The following is a 27,757-nucleotide window of genomic DNA, read 5'->3' as shown; positions in this document are numbered from 1 at the left end:
TCCTTTTCTTTTTTGCTAAAGTTTTGACAAACATGTCAAACTTTTAATGTGACTGACAGAAAGGTAACTATGCAAAGTGGTGTCCAGGTGATAAATTATGTTAAGAAGTGAAAGTAATTATAATTGCATGGTAAATAAAACCATTCACTTTGTGAAAACAATTGTTCAGAAGGGGTGCATTTTAGTTTCATCAAATGCTTTCTCAAACATTTTGAGTAAAATTGCTTCATTTTAATTTTGATTATTATATTCTTCTTATTGATTTATCCTTGAAATGTTAATACATTTGGAATTTTTTGCTTTAATAATACCTTTCCATGATCACTGTATTTAGAACTTCATCAATGTTTTGTCAAAATATGACTTTCCTCTTTGGAATAAAATGATTTACATATCGCCAAAAAAAATAAGATAAAATATCAACTCAATTGCCACGGTGATGACATCATTCATTCTGCCAAATATTGCCAGATGCATTCACAAACTATCACAACAATTTGAAATATTTGATATCTTCACTATGGATAAAAACTGATTTGAGGATGTAATTTTCACCTAAAGATGAAAAAAATTCCAAGGAATTAAATTAAGCCATCATCACTGAATCTAACACTGGAATATCCGTTGGAATAAAGGGCAATGACAATAATGATGCCATAAATCATAAAAGGAATTCATTTTCAGATCCACATGGCAATAATTATTTCATGGCACTTTCACAGAGTGCATCGTCTGCACCTAAAGTACATTTACAATATATGTCATATATCCTATACTAGATACCACTAATTAATTTTTTCAGACATTTAAGTATATCTCTACCCACGATACAAATGAAAAGTGCAACAGTTTGATTGAAAAAATGATTCATAATTCAAATTAACCTTAATATGATTGATAGCATCCACAAAGGTCACTCTTCCGATCTAGCTTAGTCCCATTACTCATCGGCAAAAGCGTCCTAATTACCCCAAAAAGTAAATCCATTTCATAATCACCGGGCTGTTTATGAATTAAAAGCCACAAATCTGTTATATACAATTTCATCAAAGTTTAATCCTGGGTTATTAATCAAAACTACAGTATGAAATGTTGTCCCAAGGAAATGAGGGCAGTATTGAAGAACTTGATTTGCATAGACTCTGGATGAGTGACCTGATTACTCACAGGGATTCTACTGCCTACCTATACCAAACCCAGAGATGCCAACCTCTTGACACAAAAAACAGACTGAATATCCTAAAAAATCAGATTTTGGAGAGAAAAATCACACTTTCACGAAAACTCGACACTACCACTGGCCTGTTGGCCTCGGGCTAGTAAAATGTCAGAAAAATGTTTTACTGGTAAGAACGGGCAAGTAAAATGTTTGCTTTTTCATTAACATTTAATGAAAAAATTGTAAAGCTGCCGATTCCGCGTATTTCCCGCCCATGTAGGCTCGTTGTTCAACGTGTTTGTCAGGGTTTGGGGCGTTACTTGTACATGTTTCTATGCGATTCCGCTTCCTTTAAAAAAAATTTTTTTTTTTTTTTTTGAAAGATGAAAAATCGTATTTTCAAGAGGCAATATCGTATTATCGTATTTCACTTGTTTTATAGTACTAAATACGATAAAATCGTACTGGTTGGCATCTCTGCAAACCCATTCATTCCATCAACTCATCCCCTCCCCCACTCCCTTTGCACTAACAATATATGTTGCAGACAAACTTTACACTAAATTATAATAAAGGGACCATGGTTACAAGGAAACAGCTATTTGACATGGCTTAGTTGAGGACATAAAGGAATGGAGTAGAGGAATGGGGTTGAGGAATGGGGTTGGTGGAGAAGGGTGGGAGGGGACTGATATCAAAGTGGAGACACCAAACTCGTAACAGACTGTTTACCTACCTACGGTATCCCCCTATCGTTACATTCTTAACACAGAACTCGTAAGCTATTCAATATATAGCACACAAATTGCTTTCCAACATACTCAAATTTATTTTAACAGCAAGAACATTAAAAGGAGGGCACTAGTACAGATTAATGCATTTTGCAAAGTGCTAACATCTTACCAGAGTGAGCAATTTCTTCCAGTAGTTACCCAGAGACTGCAAAGTGTTTTCAAGTTATTGATTAATGTTCTCACAGTCAGGCTAGTAGTACCTGGTTATCTTTAGTTAGATGATAGCAAAAATTATGAAGAAATGTTGCAAATAGTTAAAATGACCAATAGAGGGCGCTACAACTGATTTTCAGTAATATGCAAGTCTTGCAAAGTCACATAATGCAATTTCTTATTGGAAGAAGGAAAAAAAAATCGCAAAATGTTTTACAATTTATCAATACCTCTTATAACAGTACCAGCATGTCTATTCATTGAAAGAATGATTCTGAAATGATGAAATTTTCAACAATAAAACCAGAATGATATCGTTAAAAGAAGGCGCTATATTACACATCTTTACTGATTGTAAAAACACGGAATAGTCTCATGAAAATTCTCGACAAAGAGAAAATGTGCAGATTATTCAAATTACTTGTTGCATGAAGGAAAACAAAATAGCTGATTTATACATTTTCAACTAACCTTCTCAAACTCAGTACCTGGCTATCCCTGTAATGACGATGAATTCGAAACCATGAAGTTGTTAAAACGGCAGAACGACCGACAGAGGGTGCTAGTACAGATTCTGAATCCTGCATTCGAGTAAAAGTAAAACTTGGTATGGAATTCTTGGTTCAAGGAGCAAAAAGAGGCTGTATTCAACTTACTAACTAACATGATCAAAATTCAGGCCCTGAAATTTCCTTGTGCTCCAAAATGTCACAATCTTTGAGCAAAACCATCCTTAAAAATGAGGTCCACAGAACTGGTGACAAAATGATCCATGAGTGGTTAACCAGATAACAGACTAGAGAACCCATTGACGACAAAGTGACCCTCGATGACCTCACCATGGACTGACCACACAGACGTAAGACCGGGTTTCTTATGAGGTTAGGAGGATTGGCTCTGGTTTCCAGACACTGAAATTCCAAAGATGAGCAAATTTACTTGAACTACTAAAGTAGTCCAATCTCGTACAGGAAGTAATACTCCGTTATAAGCGGAAATTCGTTTGTTGATGTTTTTGCTCGAAATGGTCGAGAGCAAAACCCTGGTAGACAAGGAACTTGCAGCGAAGGATCACGTTTGGCTGCAGAGAGAGATGGATTTCTCTAATCTTGCATAAAATGTTCTCATTATCTGTCATTGAACTTTGGAAAAAAAAAAAAATTCTTGACATTTGTGATGACACGGATGTATGTACCTTAATACCGCAACGTTTTGCCTTTCCTTCTTTCCTGTTTATTTTACCTGTTCTTTTGTTTTCATTGCTGTCACTCAAATGAATGTTGCACGTACATCTTAAAATAATAATATATTTTTCACTGATTCTCTAAAAACTCCTCGTCTGTAAGACATTCCTTTACATCGCTTTAATAATTCCCTTTGGCATACTTTAACCAATTTAAAAATATAAAATAAAGTAGCCATATTTTATTGATCAGAGAGTCGGAAAAAAAATAGTCACTTTTGCACGTACATCTTAAAATATTATCTTTTTCACTGATTCTCTTAAAAACTACTCATCTGCAAGACTTCCTTAACCTCGCTTTAATAAAATTTTCCCTTTGGCATACTTTAACCAATTAAAAATATAAAATAAAGTAGCCATATTTTAAGTGATCAGAAAGAAAGTCAGAAGGAACAAATTCACTTTTGATCATATTCTCTTTTCTAAAACTTTTCAAATGATGACAACGAATAATTGAAACCATTGTAATTTATTGCTCAAGGTAAACCTGTATGGATTATCAACATATATTAGAAAGGCTGGGAAGGGGCATAGGATTGACTGAAACCGTATGAAATACTGTAATGCCTCAGCAACATACTTTTGCAAGTACATTAAGGGAACACAACAATGTTCTTTTATTTCATTCTATAAATATATATATTTGTTTTTGCCTTTTGAGCAAAGAAATTAATGCTTTACCTCCATGTATTATAAATCTCTTTTGCAAGAAACACAACAATATTCTTTTTATTTTCTCATATAAATAAATATTTGTTTTTACATTTTGAGGAAAGAAATTTTTCCTATACCTCCAAGTGTTATAAATCCCTTTAACATATTTTGTTTTCTTATAAACACCAATTTGTGTAATTGCAATCCTGGGGCAATTGTTTCAAAAGTTCTGGATGCCAAAACATACTTACACCTACTAACAACCTCCCGACCTCTCCCCCCCCCCACTGTGGCCCCAACACCAAACCACAACACAAAACCTTCCTTAACACCCCCCCCCCCTTTCCTCCCTCCTCCCCACAACTCCTTCAGCAACTACAACTTGCAAGTACATGTATATTCAAGATGCTAAATTCAAGTCACAGTGCTAAACTAATCCTATTTATTTTGAACTATTGTAGCTCAACTACTACCCTATAGCTATGTGTTATTATCAATGTAAATGCCCTTGAGGAGTAGATGATGTGTGGCAAGCTTTAATCACATACGTAATTCAGTCAGAATACTTCCTCTCATATTCAAATTAAGGAAGACCTACGCATGTTTGTTTCTAATATTTCTGGTGTTGGTTGCTCTTTATTGCGGCCATCACTTTGAGAACGACGCCAATGGTAATATGCAGTGTTGTTTACCCTTGTTATTAAAGAGAGTTCCCATAATTCATGATGGTTTACCAGAACCACAGAGAGGACATTAATATCACTTCTGAATGGTTGTTATTACAAATAAGGATGTAAATATTGATTTTTTGATCGGTTCCTATTAACTCCAAGGACGTGTTGTTACAGCACTTCCAATGACTTATGGCTTACCATATCCTAACACAGTCACCCAGTTGTGATTTTTTTTCTCCCTATCCTATACTAACATGTCCCACTTCATAGCACTGGTACTGACAGTACGAGCATTATGAATATTCATGTTTCTATCAGATGAAGGTTCATAGGAACTGTTTGTACTGTCAGTACGAGTCCTTCGAAGCATGATATGATCGGACAGGATAGAGTGGTGTTAGCATATTTAGAAAATTGTCCTTATTGGTTAGCATCATAGCTACAGGATAAAAATATTGATTACTGATTGTATTTATTTGATTGATTGATCGACAGTCATAATATTTGATTCCCAAATACCCAGGTTAGTTAATTGCACCAACTGATTGGTTTACACGATCCTAGTCGAATGAGGGGAATAAATATTCGTCACCGATTTAAGATTAATCGTTATCCCTGAACTTAAGCTTTTGCATTTTTTATGAGCTCAGTCTTGAGGATTTTAAATATGATATTTTGATTATTTTTTATTTGAATAGATTTGATTATAGATGTGATTTGATTTTGATTTGATGTGATTATAGATTTGAATATGAATATGATATCTCATACAATACTGAAATAAATTACAGTTCTGTGGTTCCCCCCCCCCCCCCCAAAAAAAAAAATCCTGCTATACCAATTAAGTCACTTTGTTTCTTTCCATCTAGCATTGCTATTTGTCATCAAAATCACTATCCTCTCAATGAAATCATTAATAAGGACCATGGGGTGCAATCTTGCTTGAAATCCCCAACCCTGCAAAGGATACAGGAACTTGAAGAGAGCCTAACCTAACGAACCATTTTCTCTCCTTCTCTTCTTCACCACGCTAAGGAAGGACATACCATTTTTTGACTCTTCAGAATTAAAAGCAGCAAAATGCAACGATTAATCCTAGGAAAAGTCCAACCCAGATCAAAATATCACAAGCAAGACAGACTGCTACTTTTACCCTTTTTTCTCTTTACCCAAAAAATATTCTGTTTACTTTTCACAGCAAGAATTTCCATCTAGATATACAGCTTTTTCTCAGTCTCTAATTCTCCATATACTCAGGCATAGTTTGAAATCTGCATGTACAACAACTAACAAAACAGAACAAAATCATAACTCAATTTTGTCTTGCTAAGCCATTCACGAATTGTGCTTGAAGTCACAGTTTTCTTAACTGTATCTTACTTTATCTACAGGAGAATGTCATACAGACTACACACATCGTCCAATCGGTTACTTTCAACACCGTCATCGATATATTCTCTCCTTCCCGTAAGCCGAGTCACTCTGTGTTCACTCATTAATTTAATCGACCGTTTCGTGGAAAATTGAAAGTTGGCCGATACAGTTCTCTAAGAGCGCCCTCTATCCCAAGCACTTAAGGTTTCCTATTGTACTTGGTGAGATGCATACTGTGGCTGGAGCAGTCTGTATGATCAATGGAGTAGTAAGGTATTTTTGAGTGGGGGGGCTGAAGATTGATGGCCGGCCAGGGGGAGGGGTCTAAAGGGAGGGGGTGTCCCCCTCCCATTTGGAATTTTTTGCATTTCCAGGTGGCCTCAGATGCAATTTGGTGCAATATAGCACACTTCAACACCCACTCCATTTTGTAAATAATTTTGCATTTTCACCTGGCCTTAGATGCAATTTGGTGCTCCAAATGAGATTTTTTTTCTCATTTGGAAATGAAAAAGGGGTTTTCTGACTTGCGAAAGTGGGGGGCGGAATGATACTTCCGCCCCTCCATATTTTTCACTAGGGGGGCTGGCGCCCCCCAGCCCCCCCCCGGTTCCTACGCCCTTGTGTATGATAGTAATATTTTGTCAGCAGAATTAGTTACAAATTGTACGGTCCCACCAAAATCAATGGTATATTAATTCTATGTGTAGCAGGTACGAGGAAACACGTTAATCCTACATCCCAATGCTATGCAAAATATGGTCAGATTGCTCTTTAAGTGCAAAGGGTGTTACAAATTTAGATTTGGTAGATATAGGAATGATAGTATCGTATGAAGAGAAAATTTAGATCCTTCAAAATTACTGCACGTAATAACTTCTCCCTGTGAAGTATGCGTTCTCATTTTCTCTCTCCAAAATATCTAATTTGCCTCTTTAGCACCTGACATAGGCAAGACCGACCAAATGCAAAACTAATATGGTAGAGAAGTACAGTAGCAAGATGGTTTAACATTGACATCTCTTCTTCAGACTCCTATTTGCAGATAACACAATGTTACAAATTACTTTACCACAGACTTTGAATTAGTTCGTCGTCCTGCATACAAACAAAAATTGTTTTGTGTGTCGTAAAAGTTAAGACGGTAAACATTAAAAAACCGATAAATGTCCTTGTAAAAGTTTGTAAAATTCATCATCCCAGGATTTAATTGCTTGTAGAATCTTTAAATGTGATCACTGTATGTCTCTGTGGTAGCAATATAGGCATTAATGTAAGTCGCATAGGCGGTTCATCAATTACCCCCTTCTGCCCTCATAATGAGACTATTACCACTTAAGGAAATTCTGACAATCCCACAGAACTACCCTTGAGTTAATAACCAGACCTATTGGAAGGAAATGCCTAAATTGGTTAGACTCATTCCCGTAATAGCTAAATCCCATTTTCGTGCATCCTTAATAGAACAATTTTTTAAGGCAAAAAATGGGTCATAGAGTTGAGATCTTTGATTACAAACCTAATACATAACAGCTATGCGGTAAATGTTTGGACACGAACAAGAATGGCCTGCTGGATTGCTCTGAGTGATTTAAGGTTGTCTGTTACAACTTGAGCGTATGAAAAACGAAACACAAAGAAAATAAGAAGGTAACTAAACCATTTGATCTGGTTATATCAAGAAGTAATAACTGTGAAAATAAGCCAATGATAGTTTCTTCGACTCGATCCGACATCGTCCGGAAAAGTAATAAAGTACAAATCTATGTCATTGCTTTGTTTACACACAACCGGTTCATGCCTGTTTAAAATAGGTCATGTAAACTGATAAGCTGGACCACTGACACTATTATCCACACTTTCCATCTGGGAATCACTGACCTTTGGAGCTATACAAAAAATGTACAGCGCCCTCAGTCCAAAAAATGAACAGCGCCCGAGTATCATAAATATATATTTTGTTTTAGTTCTGGTAACTGAATAATTGACAAATGAGAATAAAATGACAGAGACTAGCCCATAGGAGCCCTGACTGGGAAATATATAAACAAACATTTCTTTGCTCTTTTAAAAAAAAAACTTATTCTCTGAGATAAACCTGGCAGCAAGAAAACATTGTGTTAATTGTTAAAAATTCAGTTGCTTCAAGATTTAGGAAACTTTTATCTACCAAAACTTTTACTAAAGAATGTTAACAATCACTTCGATACATTTTTCAAATCTTGTAGGCGTTAACGAGTGGATATATATATTTATTTATATATATATAGATATGTATATCAGTTCAGGTTGTATTAAAAATGGTTTTCACTTTGAGTGTATCAAATGGAGTACCATCACATGACTAATTGAGAATAAAGGGATAAATAACTAAATAATCATAAAAATACAAAATTTAAAAACATCTCTTACATATTAAAAGCCTTTTTACTCCTTTCAATTCTCTATTTACTGTTCATGTAATTTTTCGACTTTCTTTTGCAAATTTTCCACAAAGCTACAAAGCATAAATAATACTTTCCAAACAGGGGAGGGGTGGGGGGGTGAGGGGGTATGACTGAGAATAAAGTAACATATATGTCACCATCAATCATATTTACTAACTCAATTCTGTTTACATATAACGTTTCTCACTATTTTTCAGAGGCCGAACACTTAAAAATGTTCCTATGTACAGTCATGAAGTGGAAGTAAATTGGCTATATTTCCCACGCATATGCTAGCAAGTAAAATTATGGTCACCCGTACTAAAACTGCCATAAACATTACCTATTACAAACTAGAAATCATTTTATGCCTTCAAAAGAGATATTTTCATTCAGGCTGTAGTGTTTTTTTCCTTTTCCTTCTTTTTTTCCCCTGTATATTGGGCATCAATGGGATTCATTGCAAAATGCATGTAACCCATGTTAACCAACTATGAAGCCAATCATATTAATCATTCCATTTATATTTAGGGGGCCAATTATTGCATGTGCCTCAGTGAGTAAGAAAGACAGTCTCCACATTTTAGAATGAAATACTTAAAGAGGAAAAGCAAATGTCTTAAAACTAAGAAAACACTTTGCACAGAAGATAATCAAAATACAACTGGTCTTATTTTCTGGTTACGAGACTTAAAGGGCACCCTAGTCGGTCCTGTTAATGACAAATTAAAACATGGAAACCGGATATATGCCACCAAATTGGACCGCTAACTCCTGGAATGACTTGACGTCAAACAAGGATTCTGCATCCCAGATGTCCCGGGAAAAGCAGAAACAGAAATCGCTCTCTTTTATAAGAATGTAATTTACTTCCTTATGCACCCACAGCATGCTTGATCCACATGTCGCAGCGCAGTATTTCTCGAAACTAATCTAAGGCATCGACTCGTCGAACGGGAACCCTCGCAAACTGTGAAGGTGTAATTCACTGCATACTGCTTAGCCTAGGGGTAAATATCAATGCCAAACTAATTAACTTGTCGTAATCAAAACCTGAACCAACGTAAGTACGCGGACTGGCTCGGCTTATGAGAGGATCCAATCTGTCCCACATCTCATTAAGCTTCTTAATTCTTCGCAACCTTTTCTTGTTCTAAATTTGGTTCCTCTCGACGACGTCTGAAAAAGCTCTAACTTAATTCGACATATATCATATCAGATGTACATTCCGATTTTTTTTAATTCTCTGTTGTAATGTTTTTTGTTTTTTTATCATCAAACATCGTATTCTTTATCTCATAATTAAAGATGTGTAAAACTTGTTAAAGAATGAATTATAACTTATCCACGCCATTATCTAAAGGCCAGACAAACTGCATAATACTGTTTTAAAGGGAATGCCTACTGCTAACACTTTTCAAACAATGTACAAATGCCAGATGACATCATCTTAGAATTTCTGGAAGTAGTTTCTCAAAACTATGACTTTGATTCCAAAAGAACTGTAGAATTCCCATGTAACTAAACTGACTAAACTATTTATATAAAACAGTAAAAAAAAAACACAGAATTCTTTTGTATACACACTTTACAATCTTTTCCAGGGTGAGAGTTTGCGGATATACTTTGATTGAATTCTGTTGTAAACATACTTTAAAATAGTTTTGGGTGAGAGTTTGTGGATACATTTTGATAGAATTCTGTTGTAAACAAACTTTAAAATATTTGGGTGAGAATTTCTGGATAGACTATGGCAAAGTTTCAGGCAATAAATTAATTTTACAAGATAATTTTTGTTTATGTAATAGAACCCATGGGGTTAATTTGAATATGAATACTTTCATCAGTATATAATTTTTATTTAGGTGACCTAACTTTTTAGTTAGGTGTCAACAAAATATGACAACTGTTAGTGCTGAAACTGGTGTCAGTTTGGGTGCCGTCTTGAATGACATAAAAATGGCCACCAAAAACTGACCCTTTAGTTGTAAATGTTAATTTGCCACTGGACAGCAAAGAAACAAGTATACCGTGACTTTTCATTAAGTTTTTAAGCTTTTATTGTTTTTCACTAACAATATTTTTACAACACCAGCTATGGTTATGGATTACAACCAAAGATGTCCTTATATTCTCTTGCTATCATCTCGCAATCTCCTGGCAAGGTTCTACCGATACGAGACAAAGAATCAAGGGCATCTCTCTTTCACTCGATTGCATCTTTTCATCTCCTAATTCATAGCAGCCTGTCTGAGGGTTAAGAAAATCAATGTTTCGGTCTCCATCCTCCAGACAATGACGATAAAAATGGATTAATTAGATTAATCAGCATTATATGCTATTAATAGATAAAAAAAAGGAAGGCAAAAGAGAAAATGCACCGATGTATCAAAACATAAACTCCATAAATGTTTTCAAATTAACTGCACATTCGGTTACCTTTAACTTTGAAAAATCAATTTTTAAAACATTCACAGACGACAAAAAAAAACTTAAGGCAAAATACTGATTGCTTTGTAGAGCATTAATTGCACTCACGAGTTTAGGAGGGAAAATTTCTTTTTACTAAAAGATAAAGATTATACGATTGCTTACACATGTTTAATTCTAACATGTTTTTGAACCACCCTGTAAAAGTCAAGGTCCTATCTCAACAATAAAATAATCACGCTTTGAGGATATGGTAGGTACATCACAATTAACAACTTTGGTTGAATCTGGTCTAGTATTTGCCAATGGTTGATCTTGGTGACCATGGGCTTACACCAAGCCTTTCTTGTTGATGATGTTGTTGATACCATCTGTAACAATTCAAGCTTGAGTTAACCGCCTTCCCCCTCTCCCCTTCAACCTCCCAGCCCCTACCATGGTACTCTCCCCATCCGTCTCCCACCCCTCCCCTTCAATCTTCCAACCCCTCCCGCAGTACTCTCCCCATCCGTCTCCCACCCCTCCCCTTCAATCTTCCAACCCCTCCCGCAGTACTCTCCCCATCCGTCTCCCACCCCTCCCCTTCAATCTTCCAACCCCTCCCGCAGTACTCTCCCCATCTCTCTCCCACCTTTACCCTCTCCCCTTCAACCTCCCAGCCCCTCCCACAGCCTTCCCTCCATCTGTCTTCGTCTCCGTCTGGCGCCATCTCTTTCACATCCTCCCTCCTAATCAAATTATCGAGCAGATCACATCCATCCCCTTTAAGTCCAGCTATAACCCTCATCAGTTAGTCTCTACAGAATGAATTATTTTCATCCCCCAGATGCAGCCAGTCTGTCTGCAGTTGTAACTATAAAAATTTATCAATCATCTCCTTCCATCTTCTGGCAATATACAGACATCATATATATGTAAAGTGCCCAATGTAGTTTTGTATCAAACTGATTCCAGTCACTGACAAATATACCGATTACAAAATATAACAGATTATATTACCCATCGATATTATGCAAAATTATTCAGGAAATTCATTCCTGTCGCCAGAAAATAAAGGTTTCTGGTTTTTGATATTTCCTTCCTCTCTCTCTATCTCCTTCGTCCTCATAATGTACATTTGATGTCACTATCAATAAACTGTTACACTGTAAGTTAGCAAACAAGTAAAGCCAAAAACACACTTACTATATCGCCATGGCAATGAGAGAAAAAAAATTCAAGCTGAAGCTTGATGACTGTCATTTTAATTCTGCCCTTTTCAGAAAGTGTCATTTAGAGTTTACATGAAGAAAGGAATATTTAAAGAAAGAATCAGAAATGAGTATTTTGTGGTTTAATGAAATATTGAATAAGATCCTTGGCTTTCTGAACAGACTCATCAATCGTGAACTTTCATTTCTACAGCGAAGGAAACTTAATGATGCTATAAAAGATCTATTTTGAAGACAAAAAGAAATAGATGTGATTTCCTCGGGGTTCCATTTCTGATTCTCTACTAAGCACAAGGAAATGATTTGAAATGGAGAACATATTACTGAAGAAATATGATTTGAAATGGAACAACACGTTTTAAGAACAAAATTTTGCATTCATTTTCTTCCGACTCTCTCCCTCTCTCTCTACATTTCCTATTTGTATTTGTTTGTTTTCCATTATCGGTCTTGTTTTAGCAGATTATTTTCTTTGATAATGAACTCAGGCTTTAGGCAGAATATTAAAACATTTGTATCAACTTATTTTCTGTTCAGGTTATTATTTCTGTATAAATTTTGGTCTTCAGGGTATTCACCTTTAATAATGTGTGAAATATGATTGGAATGCTCGGACTTTAAAGCGCCATGAGACTTTGTCACAATCTGTTGCTATGGTTACCACACAGAGAGGTTTAAAGAAAAAGACAATGAACCCGGAAACATTGAGCCCCTATTACTTTAGTTTATTGAAAGATATCACCAGGAAAGCCAATGGAGGCTAATAAAAGACCATTGAAGCATTACAAATAATTGTGTGGGACACAAATTTTTCTTATCTAGAGGATTAACTATTTGAACATGTTGCTTTAGGAACATTTAAAAGGTTGTGACTATAGATCTCTCAGCCAGATTGATTGGCATCCAATTATGTGTTAATATTACATGACTTGGTCAGACTGACACAAAGTTACCTCACATATTGCGATTAATTTTGCAGCTTTAATTATCATGTATACATACATAATGGTGGCATCACCTTGGATGTTAAGGCCTAATCAGAACCCCAGATACAGGTTTGTAATAGTGCTGTGGGGTGAGGGGGGGAGGGGGTAGAGGTTATTGGATGTCAAGGCCTAATCAAAACCCAGACACAGGTTTGCAATAGTGCTGTGGGGTGAGGGGAGGGAAGGGGATAGAGGTAATTGGACCCAATGTTCAGTGTGGTGTTGAAATGAAGTGCCCCTTTGATAATATCACTGAGCACTCTGAAACTAAATGGGGACCTTCCCATCACCCTTCCCTCCTCACACTCTCCCCGATGTTTGCGTCATGCTAATAGTCCTGTAATTAGTATTCACCGATTTACATTCTTCAAACCAACAATCCCCAAAAAACACTATTTTGTTAGCTAAATTGATAAACAAAATTTACTGGATCCTACTCTGAAAAATCAACATCATTTGTGCATGTTAAAAATGTCATGCATCTAAATTATGTTCTATTACACGAACACATCACAAAGAAATTGGTCATAGGTCATAGGTCATAGCTACGCATCGGTGGTGACGCGACACCATGAGGAGATGAGAAATGCAGTAAACTAATCCATCTTCACTTTAACATGACACACACACAACAAATTATTCAATAAAATGCCACGGGAAGTATGTAAAATTTATTACAAAAAAAAAAGATGAAAAATCATCACCCCCCTACCCCCCCTAACGAAATATGTATCATATTTCATTCACTTAAGTACGGTACCTCTCATACTCACTACTATGACCACTTTAGTATTATACTTCTTCAACGTATTTAAAACTCTCATTCTGTCAACAGTCTCATGTAACGTCAATGCAAATTATTGAAACAAATTAAGTACCCCATTTCATGCCTCCCACTACACTGTCAGCAGGTAAGCAGGTAAAAACTTCCTTTCAAGATGAAAAATCTCAACCACAACAACCAAAAAAAAGACTGAAATCGGACTTGTTTCAAACTTCAAAGGTATCGAAGATAGATATTTTGTCGAGCTGCCTAGCTGCTGTCATTTCAAATTCGGATCTAAATGACAGGATGGGTTCTTTAACATCAAATTAAATACAGGGATGATTTTTTTCACCGCTTCATCTCGGTTTTTGGACATGTGTGACGGGTGAGAGAGGAGGCGGTCGCGGATCATCCTCCTGGCGGTAAGATAGTTTTGACGTGGCATGAAGGATAAAAAGATACCTACTCCCTTGTGTCTTTAGCCTGATACAAATGTTTGAGGTACAGTACTGGATATGAGAGGTATCGAAACATTTTTTCCATCGAGGCGAGGTTATGCCTGTACATCATTAAAAATTTTGATGACTTTGACATTTACGTTAAAACCCGGTATGAGGACTATTACATACAGAAGTCATATTATTTTTAAGAAAAACGTACAAACTGAAGAAAAAGATTTTAGAAGAGGTAGCTGATCATGCAATGTTTTTGTGTAAATGCATTTGTAGATGCAATGAGTAGAGCTAAAAAGAAAAGAGAAGCTAAATGACACAAAAAGAGGTCTTATTCTCAAAAGGCAAAAATTTCATCATATTTACCCTCTCCACATATTACGTGCTTTACAACATTCATCAAAAGACTTATATGCCTGCAACAATTAGCTGGTATGAATGGGACAAAGCTCAAAAGTTGAAAATAATATTTCAAAATAAAAACATTTTAGAAAGGGTACCACAAACAACCAGGACTGATTAAGTATACATCATTCACAAAAGCAACTTTACGTCCTAACCTTTCTCCTTATCACACCTTCCCCCCCCCCCTCCCCCCTTCCTTCTGCAATAATTTTCTCAACAATAAGTTTCATGTGGACATGTCTACATGACTGAAAAATGCCCAGTCTGACCCCTAACCCTCCTGCAACCACAAACCCTTGTCCGGGGATCCGAGCCCCCTGCTAGACCTTTCAAAGTGCTTAAGTTTTTTTCTATTCTGGAAGTTTCATTCTCTCAAAGATGCATTGAAAAAATTCACATAAACAGAAACAATGTCTTGTGAATAGCTAGGCCTTAACTGTAGAGGTAAAATATCAGTGCAACAACATATAAATATAATCAAAGCAAACCTTGGGTTTTAAAGTTCATAAAGTAATGGGGGGGGGTCCCCACCCATAAGGATCGCCAAACAATTGTTAGGGGATGACAACATTGACATTAGTAGAAAAAAAATATATTGGAGAAACCCTGAACAAAAAGTACTTTTCAAAGAAAAAAAAGAAAACCATTTTGCCAGTTACAAGTACCCTCAACCATTTATCAATATTGCTTAAAGGGGCAGTGTTGGGGGTGGGGGAGGGGTCATCTCCTCTCAGAAGACCCCCTTCTCCAGGTGACAACATCTGCAACTGGAAGGTTGCCAAGATGAGGAATAAGAAAAATTGGTGTATCAGACAGCCAAAAATAAGAGTGAATACGGAGGGAGGGTTTAGACAATATAGTAGTAATATATAGGATATATAGATTGAATAATACAACTCACCAACCAGTACTTGAACCACAACAAACACTCCTATGCATTACAGCAGCAAGAACATGAATAAACTAACTGACTGGTGCCATCCTCAGCTCATCTCTGTCAGATTTTACAAATGATCTGTTTGCCAGGCTCTTGACAAGACTGGAAAAACAGTCAGTCTCTTTGTGGTGGTCAAATAAAGATACATATCAGGATAGGGGGAAGGATTTTAATCAAACAATAAGAGGTATTGTCTGTCAGGCTTGTCACAGGAAACAACTACTTTACAGCAAATCATCCAAATAATGCAAACAGGTTTTCAACTCAGCTTAAACAGAGATTACCACCTCGTAACCACAAAAAACAAAAGAATAGAAAATGTGATTATGAATCACAAATGTTTGACTTTCTCACTAATTTGCAGTTGCATATATTGTCAACTTATAATGTGATCACAACTGTGTCACTGATACACATTTCTGAACTAATGGTAAATAGACGATGAAACCTTTAAGATGATTTTTCTGACTTTGACATGAAAGATTTTATGACATACAAACAATATGTACCTCAAAAATATTTGTATGTATGATTCATATTCAATAACCAAATTGCAAAAATTTTCAGCATTTCCTTTAATATGAAAAGAAACTTTACTACAGGTAATCTAACGCACTGTAATAGTTTCTGATGGTACTTAAGTTTTTTAATGGCAATTCCAAAATTGAGCGAAATCAAATTAATCAACTTAAAAATTTTAATTAAAATACTATGAAAAACAAAAATATTTCATTTTAAGATTTCAAAGCCTATACTCGTGAAATTCATGTTTTCTTCCCAACTATATGGCAAATTCTTTGAAAATATCATAGAAAGCTATAAAGTACACACTATGTAGCAGTGGGTTGTCTTTACATAATACAAAATACTTCCCACTATAAATAAATACTCTGTCACAACAGATGTTAAAAACCTTCAAAAGTCTTGTTTGCTCTAAAAACTGATATTAACAACTGATTTAAATTAGGCTTAAAATGCTGCTTATAGCACATTTGTATTAGCTTATTTTTGCAATGTGAATCTGGACAAGTTATTGCTATTGTCTTGTTAACTGTGATTTAGGAAGAAGTTTATACCAATTTCTCAAAAGAATATTTCATTTTAGCCGTAGCCTTAAAATGTTTTGTTTTTTTAACTTTCTCTTTTCAACAGCAGATTTTGTAAGGCTTACTGATTTTGTTCATGTATGCAAATCTAAACAAAGCTTTTATTATCACTTTTTCTTATGAAATATAAGAACACTAAATTAACTGTTTTGGTCAAAAAATACATAGTGATTATTCTGAAGACATTACACTATGTTTATGTACAAAAGTGTAAATGACAAGAAGTCACAATACGGCTATATATATATTTTTTGTCTCGGAGGACTGGTAAACTGCAACTAAAAGCCAGAATTAGATCCACATGAAGGAATTTAACTAAAATATCTAAAAAGTCAGAAACATATACAAGTAATAATATATTTCTTGAAATCTGGTCATTCTAAGACGTGTCTAAAGTGTACTCTGATTACTATAAAACACTAGAAAAATATTACTTTTAGGTCAGTAACATAAGTTCTGTTTCCTATAGAGATCAACTTCAGATAACATCTGTGCAGTGCTTTTGGATTCAAGACACTTGGACTATAAAAGTAGGTCAACAACAGTTGAAGTACTACCCTGGATATACTGAAGTATTTACAAGGTTAAATGTAACATGTGACCATTTAAAGTCCCATTATAAAATCCCATTTACAAATACAATCTAAAGCAATCCCTAACACTTGAATTTGTTTTGGTACTATTTTGTATAGCAATCCCTAACACTTGAATTTTTTTGGTATTACTTTGTATGGTAAATAATCACACTATAATAACAAAAAAGTAATTTTTCCCCCAAATTTTGGTTTTCTCTGTTTTATTTCGGTCGATCTGCCTCTGAAGAAGGTCCTGCTTGGATTGAAACATCCAGTCTTCTAAACTAAGTATACATAATTTTACATATAAAACAGCTGTTTTTACAGTAGATAATAGCCCTCTTCAAATGTTTTTAGGTTTTGTCCCTACATAACTATTCCAAGGTTACCCCTGGGATTTCTCCTGTGAGAGGCAGGTCATTGGTTTGTGACACTGGAGGGCATGAGTATACCTGGGGGAGGGGGAGGGGTTCTGGGGGCATGGTTGCCCGGAAAAATGTTGATAAACATCCTAATGTCCATCATCCTAACAATGCTATGTAAAATAGGCAGAAGAACTTTTAGTTGTTGCTATAATTTAGTGTTGACAACCAATTTTTCAATGTCAGAAGATAGCGTGAGTTGCAAAAGTTAGATTGCAATCACCACTTTTACTCCTTCTTTGAAACAGTGAGGCGGCGATACTGGCACTATTTCTGCGATGCGGTCGCCAGTAAACAGAGAGGCTGCCACCTCACAAAATGAATGGCAGGGGGGAAACCCTGCAATTCTATTCAGCACCATACAAATAAAACTTACACAAACAAACAAAACGATTAAAAATCGATAACGTCGACATTTTACGCTCGAAGTCATTCGTATTAGTATGTAACTGGTTATAACATGCTAGTATGTACTTGAAGGTAACCTTGAATGTTAATAATCTGTTGCTTCATTTCATAAATAAATACCTATTAAATGAATTGTCTAGAATGTAAACCTATAAAAATGTAAAAACCTTCAACAAAAAGTGCAATCAAAAGAGAACTGACCCTTAAAATCCCTTTAATGTGTTTGAACAAGCAGAGATCGTTCTATAAATACCTAACACACTCTTTCAAATCTGTTTTCTTTTCTCACATCAAATTTAAAAGAACTCCATGCGAAGTTGACCATCGGTTTGATTTTTCACACCTAATTAACGCTATGCTTAATGACTTCCTTAATTGACGTGATTGTTTACTCTGCTGTTAGTAGAGACGGCAATCTCTTGATTCTTTTAACATGATGGAGACCTAGGTAAATTTCTCTGGAATTATACCACACATCGGTTGTCTATCCATCTAGTGTATGCAATGCCCGGCCCAGTACCATTAGAGAGAAAAATATTCAGAGATTTTGGAAGGAAACTGACTGACGCTACGGGTGAACTGTTTCCCTGTTTTATAATTATGATAATAATAGGGGGATCATATGTTAATGTCAGATTCAGGTTAAGGTAGGTCAGGTCAAGGTCAGGTCATGAGTCGTTTGACTACTACAGTATATATATATATATAACATACAGGGGGACCATTAAACATGCATGGAGGAAGGGATATCATGACAGTATATATATGCAATTACAAGCATCTCACCCAGCATGAAACTGGACAACCAAAGTAGAGGAAAAAGGGGGGGGGGGGGGGAGGAAAGGAGATTGGGATTAGGAGGAAGAATTTAGGGAGAGGATAGGGAGGGAGAGGCAAAAATGGATGGAATTCAAGGGGAAAACTGAAGGGAGAGGGGAAAAACGGAAGGGAGAAGGGAAAAAAGGAAGGGAGAGGGGAGAAACGGAAGGGAGAGGGGAAAAACGGAAGGGAGAGGGGAAGGGATCTCGGGAGGGAGAGGCGTCCAAGGGAGGGAATGGAGAATAAATGGGGGGGAAACAGAGACAGAGAAGGGTGAGAAAACAGTTTCTTGAGTACAAATAGTTTACTATTGCCAGGCTTCACAGAGAGCTCTCTGGACCATAAATGTCTATAGGGTAAGGAAATAAATTACATCCCCAAATCCCTTTTGTGATTTAATAAGTTATATGCCCAGGGAGCGAGGGCGCAGTGCTAAAACGATCCAGTGTGTAGTTATTATATTATTATATTACCAAATAACACAAGCAGAGAACCCAACTATCATCCAATTGAGTATTTATGCTCAATGTTGGTAGTAACGTTTCAAAGACTAATTGGCTGAATGCTATATATATATATATATATATATATATCAAATTAATTAGCTACTGGTATTTGGGTATAGTATGGTTGTTATTATTAGCTTTGATATTTGAACTGGTAGTATATTCTTGAAGTTAAAAGGACTTTTAGTTGATCATGTTTAATACAGTTGTTAACCCTACATTTACCAGCTAGTTATACCAGTGACTGTTACAGCTGTTAAACATACTTTTACCATCTGACATAATTAAGAAAAACTTCTAGGAACTTTATTATCCCATAAATTTGTCATCATCAGTTATATCTTCCAAAACTAATCACGACTGTACTAAAAAAACAAAATTTAAAAAAGAAGAAGCAATAATTATGTAATATTTTCACAAATGAAGTGAAAACTTGCAGACAGCTATTCCAAGGGTGTCGTTGCATAGAGCTATCCCAGCATGCATCTACCTCATTTAATCCGAGTTCAAGACCCTGTTCTGTTGTCCGTGCCATGGTAAACATCAGAGAGCGTTATATCTAACAAGTTGCAACAGTTGCAGGGGTGGCCTTTTCCAACGGTATTTAATAAGAGTTCAAAACGTCTCTAGTAATTGCTCGTTCAGACAGTCTATACTACGTGCAGTCGCTAAAGTTAATCAACATCTCTGACGTGAATCCAAGTTTATTCTTTACCTCGGGCTGTTAACATCTCTCGCGTTTACCCTGTCAGAGTCACGATTACGGAGTGTGACTTCAAAACATTGAGCGAGGTAACTCCTGAACTTACACAATCATGCCCTGAAAAATAATCTTTTTATTTCTTTGGTTCCATCTGACAGATCCCTTTGACCGTTAACTCTGCACCACTTAAATAATTCCAAATGTCTAGGGCCCCTTGAACTATATTTTGATTGTATTTAAAAATTAATATTCATCGCTATTTTAAATTTGATTATTTTGAAAATTATGAAAAGAAAAAACCCCCAAAAAAGGATCCATGAACCATTATGAAATCACTAGATTTACAACATGACCAGAGCTCTCAGACACAGCTTTAAAACTACTGTAAGATCTCCCAAATGGAACAAGTTTCTTTTCCTTAAGCTGTTTGAGGGAGTTGTTCTTCACAAAGATCTCCGTCTTTAATAAAGCCAAAGACCGATGGCCGGGTCTGTTTCTCCTTTAATAAGATAAGTATTACAATGTTCATGATTAAATTACGAGGATGTTGAGCTAGTCAAAAAGATCATCCCTGTTTTGTCTCCAAATATGCTGGCAATTGATGGAGTGAGAAACTAATCTACCATGAAGCCAGATCCTTAGTATCAGAATTCAAACTTCAAGATATACCATCAAATAGTCCATTCCGAGTTAATTTAAAGTTTTCATCCCACATATTTCAACATTATTACATCCCACAATTTCAGGTCCTTACCTTTCTTGAAGAGCATCTTTTTTTTTTTTAAAAAGCGACAAAATTTTTATATATTTATATATATTTTAATATATTTTTGAAAGGTAATATTAATATCACTAAATTAAATGTAATAATATTAATATAAATATCATAATATATAATTATGACTACTAGAAACTGCAGAGTTAGTACAACGAACCAACGCAATTCATACTTTGAGCAAGCTTTGTATTAACTTCAACTGGAGGAAGTTACAAAGCTGATTACTAATTCCCATGTTAATATTACAATACAAGTTTTGTAATTATCACAACACTCAACTAATACAAAAGGGGGATCTGAAGTTGGAAAAAAACTGTCACCTTCCTTAATGAAAATGACCTTGAGTTTCTCTCCCTCCTCTCTCTGGAGAGAAAGAGAATAAATGCATCTTTGTTGATGATTGATCATATCGATACAAGAAAGTCACATCCTACGAAATAGCTATTGGATATTAATTCGGAGCTGTGCATACTTGAAATGAAGGCATGAAAACTCCACTAAACTTCAATTTGAAAACCAATAAGACATCGGTGAAAAAAAACGGTCTTATAGCAGACATGCTGACTACAATTCGATTAATAATTCAAGAAGATCCAATGCTTGCCTCCTCTGTAAATTGTCAAATTACATCAAACCTTAAGGGGGTTTTTCTAAGTCATTATTCATCACAAGGAGTTCATCCTTATTTCTCTCATAAACATCTTAAAATGAAACTCCTCGTTTGGATGATAACGCTTTCTCGTTTGAAACGAGAGAAACATCACTCAAGAAGCTTAGCCGTGAGGAAACAGTGAGGTCACTCCTTCTCCCCACTCCATCCCCCATCCCACTTCCATCAACCCTGCAACTTAAAGACTGACATAATCAACAACAAATATGTTAACATATTGGTTCATGTAATAATTATTACTACATGAACGTATCGTTTAGAATAATTTTTCTGGTGGAGCTTCTTGGCTTTCCGTAGTATGTATGTAGTATTTGGCTGGAACTGCAATGGGTTTGCAATGGGTTGCAAAAACATCCAAACTTCTTCAGTTCATCAATGTTACCATCAGAATATTTGCTACAGTGAAGTATTGGTTACTCTAGGGCATATATATATGTATAATATATACATATTTTTATTGTCTTCTTTGCAAAGAGGAACATCACATAATTCATATATGTGGGCTCGTAATTAGGGGTTAACCAATTAAGGCCTGAAATACAAAAGTTTGATGAGTGCAACACATCGTAGTTTGCACATATTTAACGAGTTTCCCAGATTTATCAAAACTTCAAACCTGTTTATCTCGGAAACGAAAAAAAGAGCTTTTCGAAAACTGTCAACAACAGATTTTGAATGAGACTATCACACACAACAAATGTACTGAATATGGGACAAAATGGCAATATTTAAGAATGTCTGGTGTTCCTCCATAATGCTACTGGCAACCCCTACAAGGGTCAATGTCAATTGAAAAAGTGGGAGGGCAAGTACCCCCAGTGCCCCCCCCCAGCTCCTATCCCCCCTGGTCAATGTCTCTACTTTATCATATCAAGGAGTTCACAACATGGATATATCTGTCACAACATATCTGTCACAACATATCTGTCACAACATTACCAGTATGGTGTGTTATGGAGTGTTAGCTCAGTGGTTAACGCCGGTGCCTTCCAATCATAAGGTCCCCGGTTCGAGTCACTCCAAGATTAATGTATCGATCTCGTCCAGTTACAGAGTTGTCGACAATTGACAATTCATAATCATGGACGTTAAATATGAATGTAAGAGGCTGACTTCGGTCAGCTTGTGGCTTTGATAATCCAATGAGGCTTCTTGGCGAGTTCCTGCTTGCAGGAGGATCTAAAATACATACATACATAGTATGGACAGTCATCACACTAGTGGCCATCTTAGTGTGCTATAAACATCGACACAGTTAGTACAGTAGCTAGGGTACTGTACTTACATGGATGATCCCTGGAAAATTTGTGAGGTCAGTTTCAAGTTACCAATACTCAGGGAGATAATAAACCTTTCAGTGAATCAGCAGCCAAATTTAATATTTCATTTTCCAATCGCTGGACTTGATTCTCCCTTTGCGACCATAATTCTCTCAAGATTAGGTCACAGAGTTCTCCACAAACACTAGCAACTACTGTTTAAAATATAATTATATTTTTTATTACTGTTTATATATTGGCCAGAGAAGAACTAAAAAGCCTCTAGAGAAAAGGTGGAGGGCAGGGGAGGTTCACATCAACGAGAAAAAAAGGATGCATGGAATAGCAAATGCTTCCAAGATATGAAAATTGATAGTCTAAATAAATGTTATAAAAGAATAAATATGGGAGGGGAGGGGGGGGGGTTCTGTTACACACAGCTTGTGTTTGATAACGTGATATTGCAGTATGTTTATAGGTATGCTGTATTGGCCACAAATATGCTAGATATTCAAATTTGGTCACCTTTGGTCAAAATTCTTAAACTGTTTTTATTACGACCTTCGAGGAAAGTTTCCTCACTGGGACATTCAGTCATGTTGTGTGTTCCTTAAAAATTGTCTGAGACCAATTTGGAGAGTAAAGACCTCCACGAAATTACTTTTTGAAAACTTCTAGCAATTATAGCGTGCTATAATTTGTGGCCTATACTGACTACCTTTAAAGGGATATTTCACGTCCAGTTAACTGTTTGTATGTATGTATGTATGTATGTTATTAAGATCCTCCTGCACGCAGGAACTCGCCAAGAAGCCATCATTGGCTTATCAAAGCCGCAAGCTGACCGAAGTCAGTCTCTTAGATTCATATTTAACGTCCATGATTATGAATGGTCAATTGTCAACAACTCTGTAACTGGACGACATACATTACTCTTGGAGTGACTCAAACCGGGGACCTCATGATTGAAAGACACCCGCATCTTATCTATAGTCAAAAGTAAGCCATCAAGTACAATCTCCCAAGTTTCACTGTATAAAGCTAATTGCTACCCTAGATTGGTACCAAGCCTGACCTCAAGGACCCACCCATTTTGGTGAAGGAGTGACCACAACAACAACCAGGGTTAATTTCCACCACTACCATAGTTCTCAAAATATATCTCTCAAACTGTGTGCACAATGAAACCTAACATAGATATTGATGTTGAGTTGTACATACATGTTCAGGTTTGTTCATTTATATTACAAACCGATGATTAATTATTATTCATCAAATACCAACATCTGTACAAGATCATATAAATATTCAATGCAATTAAGTTTTATTAGTATCTGATTATTATAGTTATAACCAACTGCGTGTTAACTGCATGTATGTACCGCATATATATCACAGCTCACTGTACAGTCATACTGTATGTGTGTATACTCTTTGCAACTGATACCATTACTAATTCAGTGCATGTGGTTACCATAGCAACAGTTCAGTGTGGCATTTACTTTTGTGTTGCACATAAATAGTATAGACTGCATTAAGAAATGGTACAAATACATCTAAAAGTATACACTTGTGCTATATAAACAATAATAAAAAGTAAATTAAAAACACAGTAGAATTTCAGAAGAGATTATTGCTTTTATTTACCAAACAAAGAGGCTTAATTCTCAGCTACAATGCTCTTTGGATCATCACAAACTCTCTAATGTATTTAAAGCAGATTTGAAGTGAAATGTGGCATCTATAGATGTTATACTGCATGTTTAAAATCCCATTAAAAATGTTTTCTGAGTTAAGTGGTATTCAATAATGTCTTTATTTTCTGCAAAAAAACCAACACAAAACTGTTGCTTTCCTGCGTCTGAGGTATTCTACAATTACTTTGCCATATTTTATCCCAAGAATATAGATAACCTCTGACACAAAATTTGTTTTGGACAGATGATAAACTGTTGTTTTTTCCAGCAGGCTGCAAGAAAAGCACAGCCATTTGCTGGGATGTGTGGGTTTGTGTGTTTGTGGTAAAAGCTGCCAGCATGCCAAATATAATTTCAGTTATTGCGATACAATTATATTTGATTTTTTCTGTTAATTTCTCCATATTGGAGTTTCAATAAATGATTAATTTTTAACACAGAATTTCACCAAAAAATAGCAATACTTGAGCACTGGACATGCAGTTTCTGCATCAAGACTGATAAATTTGTAAGATATAGTTATTTATGTTTGGTATATATATTCTCATAACTAACATAAGGGTATCAAAGGATGAAATGCAACAACAGAAACATATAGTAATTGGGAACTAATGGGATAATTTATCCACTCCTTCCCATCCCCAGATTTGCTAAGAACCAAATTGAAAAGGCAATTCGTTACTGCCAAGAGACCAAGAAAAATATCACAATGTCGCAGCTAAGTTCATACAAGGGCTCCCCTTTGCCTTCCCCAACCTCCTCCCCCCCCCTCATCCGCACCCCATCTGAAGTCTGGCAGGGTTATGATCCCTTGTCAGCCACCTGCACCCCTCTCACCACTCCTACAAACAAAACTGGGATTCAATGTTACTGTAAAGGGGAAATATAATCCGCATAATTACACCATTAATTCCCATCATAGAAAACATCCAATTGTTTTGTATGCAGGTGCCATACTCAGCAGCTGAACCTTACACGGTCTTTTTGTAGACTGTGTGGTTCAGCCACTTTAACAGATGATCGTAAACATTAATTATGAGTGTGTATCTAAAGTTCTAAACGTTCAAATTTAAACACCAAAAAAAAAAAAGCATCTTGCCAAAATGTCAGTTTTGATGTTCTGACACGTTTCAAAGTGAATGTTTGTTTAAATAACACATCCTTGAACCTATACTCTGAACCGTTATTCTACATTCTCTAATGTTAACAAACTTTTAAGTGAAATTCCACCCCGGTAAATATTACTGTGCTTTAACACCGTGGCTTGATCGATGACGAAATATATATGTTGTCTTACTTCCTGGTATATAAATCTTTCGTGATGAGTTCACACGATGTGAGTGACTGCCGTTGTTTTGTTTTGTTCGGGGGGGGGAAATGAACGATCCAAATAAAAAACAATCCCTGGTACTTTCTCGTACTTTAAGAGCCGGTTCATAAACTCTAATTAATGGATCTAGCATTCTTTGTTTATTAAGGATGTTACTTGCTTGCAGCTTTAGTCATGGGTAAAAGATAATATAAAGGTAACAAACTGCTAAGTATATTTCTCTCTGAAGGGATTGAAAAGCAGTGATAGGGTAGAATAGCCTTTACATCCAAAAGAACAGATACTTTCTACATCACTAGTTAAACATTGCTTTGGCTCTTTAGTGTAATTTCTTCCCCTTCCCTCCCCTCCTCCCCTCCCGGCCCCCTGACACAGACCATGGTATAAAACCTGTGGTAACATTTGAACAATTTGTTTTCACTCTATATACAAACATGATACAAAATGGGGATTAGCAAGTTGGAAAATAATATTAAAACCTCTAATTATGTAATTAAGCGGGAAAGAACAATGCATGGACGGAATTTAAGACAACAATATTACAAGATTGAATTTATATTTGAAGTAGCTAATTGATCAAACTTAAAGACTCAAGCTTAAAATGCCATGCAAACGTGTTATTCGACTCCATACAATCCCTGTACAGAACTAAAATATCAAATTGCACATAGGCCTTCACTCCATGTGGTATCCCTTCCTCAGCTCTATAATTCCTCCTACTTCCCTCATCCTCCCCATACCCTTTCCTTACTGCATACCTTTACCCCCACCCAACACCTCTCTTGATCTCACCATGCACTCCTCCATTTTCACTCAGCTTAACTTTTCCACTTTACTTCACCTCTCCCTCCCTTCCTCCACCCCTCCCTTCCTCCACCCCTCCCTCCCTCCACCACTCCCTCCCTCCACCACTCCCTCCCTCCCTCCACCACTCCCTCCTCCCTCCCTCCTCCCTCCTCCCTCCTCACTCCTCCATCCTCTCTCCTCTCCCTCCTCCTTCCACCCCTCCATCACTACCTCCCTGCCTCTCTATCTCCATTCATCTGGCTTCGTCCCCATGTATCCTTCCTCCCTTCCTTCTTCTCCTCTTCTCTCCTCCTCCCAAACACCTTTTACGTGACCTCCCCTACTTAACAGAAGCTACTCTCATCAGGCATTCAATTCTTTCATATTAAGTGCATTTACCAATCTAGCAGGGTACCCCATGCACTTAATGTCAACACTTGTTAATTGGACAACCTATTTCCAAAAGTAACACACATGTTTCTGGAAACTTTTTCTTAACCACCGTTGTAAGTACAGAGCTGATTTACAACTTACAAGGTCAAATTAAGTCCTTTACTTGATTAAATTAAATTCCACAGAGGAAAAATTGATGCTTGACCTGACAAGTCATAGAAAATTCAGATCTTTGAATTTCATCTTTCTACTGATTAAAGCATGGTCAAGCTGAAAATGTAACATATTGCCATATGTCACCGGACCCAATTATTAAAATATTGGAGGTATTAATTCACTGAACTCTGTTCAATTACAACAATTATGCTTCAGGCTGAGCTAAATTTCAGTTACAACGTACATACCGAAAACATGTAAACACTGACCAGGGTTAAAAGCAAAATTCAGGTCTATTTCAAGTTGCTTTCGCAGGGGACACAAACGCTAACATAATGATTTTGGTTTAAGTGATGGAGATAAACGTCATGAAGATCTTACTTCCCCAAACAGCTAAGAAAAATCTTGTGCCTTTCAGGAGAGGAGAAATCCTAGTTCAATTGTCATGTCTGGGAGCAGCTGTCCTTTTGTAAATCTGTGATGTC

General features: G+C 36.2%; 1 protein-coding gene across 9 annotated transcripts in view; it reads right to left on the bottom strand.

The window, feature by feature from the left end:
• LOC139966802 (neuron navigator 2-like) overlaps nt 1–27,757 on the bottom strand; it is a 312,370-nt gene that overhangs the window by 195,647 nt on the left and 88,966 nt on the right. Inside the window, exon 1 of one of the 9 annotated variants that reach the window (XM_071970277.1) lies at nt 2,578–2,687. The exons of the other annotated variants lie outside the window; for them this stretch is intronic. The gene's annotated coding sequence lies outside the window, so the exon portion shown is untranslated. Of the gene's footprint in view, nt 1–2,577; nt 2,688–27,757 lie in introns of those variants that run through there. 9 annotated transcript variants of the gene reach the window in all.

This window comes from Apostichopus japonicus, chromosome 1 (genome assembly GCF_037975245.1).
Source record: "Apostichopus japonicus isolate 1M-3 chromosome 1, ASM3797524v1, whole genome shotgun sequence".
Lineage (NCBI taxonomy): Eukaryota > Metazoa > Echinodermata > Holothuroidea > Aspidochirotida > Stichopodidae > Apostichopus > Apostichopus japonicus.
Note: the sequence above shows the minus strand (reverse complement) of the source record. Positions and strands in the feature narration are given on the sequence as shown.